The following is a 4,003-nucleotide window of genomic DNA, read 5'->3' as shown; positions in this document are numbered from 1 at the left end:
TCACATGTTGTTCATTTCAGTTAGGTATCAAAATCAAGTTTACATGTAAAGGTAAGTATCAACAGATAAAAGCTAAGTATCAACAGAATGAAATATTACAGTAAGAACTAAAATAGATCAAGCAATGGTAATGATAGGTATCACATGATAGAGTAAGTCAGAGTATATATTAAAATTTTGAAAACACCCTTTCCCATTTTAATTACCCCTAGATGACTCCCATGTGTGAACAGAAAGTAAATCAATTTTTTTACCCTTTTATGATTTAATTATTTTAATCCCTGTTTTAGTAGTTTAAATATCACTTTAATCCCCTTTTTGAAAATAGGTGTATAAGTATACATAAGTAATTTTAATCTATTTATTCATGCACAAAGGTATATACGAGTCAAAGAACAGAAGGTACCCACTTTTGTGTCTACCAAGCTCCGAGTGTTAGCAGATCAGCGTGCTCCACTTGAACCAGTATCTACACATATAATATTAAATAATTAAAATAATCAAAATATTATCCCATAAAATAATACCACAAAATCTAACCCTATCTTAATAAGGGAGAAATCGAAATTAACATCCATGTCAACGTCACCTTAACCTCTAAAATCCCTAACTCCATATCTCTTTCATGGCTATCAGCAGATAACGAAGGTGGAATCTATTTGTAAAGTATATTCTCTTTTCAACAAGGGAGATGAGGATGAACCCCACTTTAATAGAAAAGAACAGTAGGGCTAAACTTTGAACTAGAAAACTCTAATGCGCCACCATCATCTACCTTACTTCAAATGACATTGGTTTGCGGGGATGTACACAAAACAGGGGGAAAACTGATCTTGGACTATGGTTTACAAGGGAGGAGACAAAGAAAATTAGAGAGGGAATTAGGAAAACCTAGCAAGCGGAGTCGCAGCGCGGTAGTGGCATCACAGGCACAAGGTGGCGATCGCACGGTCGGCTTGCAACGATTGTGGCATCGTGTGGTTGAAGGCAGCGATGTCGCAGGCGCAGAGGCGTCAGGATCCACGACTATCAACAAGCGGCATCACTGCTAGCAACTGCGTCTCAGCGGGAGGGTGGCGTCGGGGTCGGAAGGCGATGACGATCGCGTGGTCGGCAGGCGGTGTCATGAGGAAGTGCAGAGGATGGCGATCGTGTTAGGGCAGAGGCAGGGGCTGTGGGAGGAGGCGGCGTCGACTGTGGAAGGCTAGGGTTTTCGCAACCCTTAAATCGCATCCCTTGCGATTTCCTCTCCAAGGAAGACGGAGACCGCGTCGTGCGCATCGTGCGCTCGCGTCTCTCTTTTTTTTCTTTTTTTTTGTCATTCTTAACAATAGAGGCTTATACTTTGACATCTTAAACAGACATCTCCGATGAGGTGTGGATCCGGGATGATTGGGTATAAGTCGATGTGTCCAAAGGTGTTTGAATAGCCCATAGAAGATTCACCGCTCTTTGTAAAAAGAGGCATATACCCTACAACCGTTTGTTAAAATTGTTATTAAAATTTTTTGACCAAAGTATTACATGTCAAGAGTACGGGTACTCTTGGACACATGCACAAGTGACTTGAATTCATAGGACAAGAAAGTAGTTTGAGCTAGATGTGACGTAGTCAACCTAGTAGGGACTGACACATATAAATCATGTTCTAAATCAAGCGGGTATAAGATGATAAAAGGAATGAGGTACGTCTCATTGTAACTGCTAAAAGGTTTAGAAGTGTTCTAGATTCAATCATTAATTTTTCCAGTCAATTAGGGATTATGATATACTACTATGTGCCACTCATGATCATTCCACAATTAATGGTTAATTATGAACGACCAATATAACCAGGAACCTTTTAGGTCACATGCATTACAAATTCTCTAAAGGATATAAAATAAGTTTGAGAATTGGATTCTCAAATCAAGAGAAATAAAGTCTGGATGGACCATACAAAGGATAAAATGATGAAATTTATCTTATGAAGATAAAATAAATAAAATTGATTTGATTCAAATCGAAGGTCGTTTGGTTATTGAAGCAAACGATTCGAAGTCAAATCAAATTGAACCAACTTGATTTAGTTAATAATAGAAATTATTTTTTCAAATTAGAAGAAATGAGAAGATTCGTCTTACAAAGATAAATTGAACAAAACTGATTTGAATCAAATCGAAGGTCATTTGGTTATTGAACCAAGCAAATCAAGTTTGACCATGATATGCTACAGTAACCAGTTCGATTGCGACAGTAAACCTGGTCCGTTCAACCCAAATCCCGATTTAAATTACTATAGCTTCTCAAACCTCATGATTTTTTTTTTGCCGCTCTCCCTGCTCGTCTACGCGACCACGATGTCGACACCCTGATCTGCTAGAACTGACGCGGAAGACGTCGCACGCCCGAGTCTGACATCAGAGAACTTGTGGAGGTCAGGCTTTAAAAAAGGTCAAGCGTCAAGGGAGCCAAGGAGGAGAGGAAAACCCTAATCGTCCCCTCCCCTGTTCACAATCTTCCCACGTGCGTGCCGACGTCGCTGGCTTCTCGTCCGTAAGCACTGTAGTCCGCCGGAGGCTGGAAAACCCTAAGCCTCCACGACAGCAACCAACAAAAACAAGGATCCCACCGCCCCTATTTACCTTCCCACGACATCGAATTGGGATTCTCTACCCATGTAAGGGTGCTGCCAAAGCTACCAGCCTCGTCGCCGACAACATTGAGGAGAGGGACCCTAGCTCGAGTGATCGATTCCCTTCTTCCTCACGGGTCTCTGCCTTGTGATTTCCGAGATGTCACCACCTATTCGCCCAAGATCACTAGCTGTATGGAGGAAGACTTGTGATTGCCGTGTAGAAGTGTCGTCGGCCCGCGTGGGAGAAGAACGTTGGAGCCCTGACCACTGCCAGCCACTTGGAGAGAAGCTGAGGCCGACAACCCTAGTTATTTTCCTTCTTCTCTCCTTTGTTTCATCGCTGCCTCTGGAACGCCGCTGGATGAGGGCTGTCGCCGTTGCCTATCGCTTCACTGGAGCTAATGCCACTATTGGAGCTGTTACCGGGTGGATTCATCATTGGAGTGACTATTGGATCGGGTTGTATTAGGGTTTTACCATCAAAATTCACTGTCTAATCATCAAAAATTATTTTCAACCATCAGATAGGTTTTTCGACCGTTGCCAATCAATCCCGGTCATCTGACGACCATCTGTCATTCTTGCGAAAGCTTGCGAAGCTTTCGCAGAATTCTTCCATCATCACCGGAAAGGGATTTCGATCGTTTGCCTTAAATCAGCGGTCAATGGTTGACCACCGAAAACTACATAGGAAATATAATTTTTGGTGTGTTAGAAAACCCCATAAAATAATCGCGATAAATGTTGTTGCGTGTTTTTCAAAATAAAGTTTTTTCTCTCGATTCAATCGTTGTTGATCATCGGCTAGTACTAAAGATGGTGATACGTTCTGACTTTCGAAGTTGTCCAGACGAGAGCTTGGCGTAGATCACCAGTAAAGGCGGAACATTGACAAGGGTCGCTCGATTGATGCTAATATTGTTCAACATCATCTACGAGGTACGCGCATAATTATTTATTATTCTAAAATTTTTAATTTTTAGTCATGTCTTGTACAACATTATATCTTGTATTTGCATGGATGTGTTGTAATAATTAATTTTAATTATTTATTTATTTCTGCTATGCATGTTTTTGAAATGTGTAAACACACGCATTGCACCAGGACGATCCTAACAGATAAGACATTGACTCTTATTTCTTTTGACTATTATTGGTCCAAGTTGACCAGTGATGTCGCTCATTTTGTGGATTGGTGTTATGTGTGCCAATGATCTAAGGGAATCCTCACCAATATAGACTCTATCCTCGTTGTGGTTGATAGGTTGTCCAAGATGGCCCATTTTGTATTTTACAAGAAGAACATGTATACGGTCCAGATTGCTCATCTTTATTTCAAGGAAATTGCACGTTTACATGAGTGTTCCTCGATCCATCCCTTCAAAT

The sequence above is a fragment of the Curcuma longa genome, chromosome 6 (genome assembly GCF_044706935.1).
Source record: "Curcuma longa cultivar G26 ecotype Majalengka, Jawa Barat chromosome 6, ITB_CL_G26_1.1, whole genome shotgun sequence".
Taxonomy (NCBI): domain Eukaryota; kingdom Viridiplantae; phylum Streptophyta; class Magnoliopsida; order Zingiberales; family Zingiberaceae; genus Curcuma; species Curcuma longa.
The sequence above is the reverse complement of the archived record's forward strand: the minus strand, read 5'-3'. Positions refer to the sequence as shown.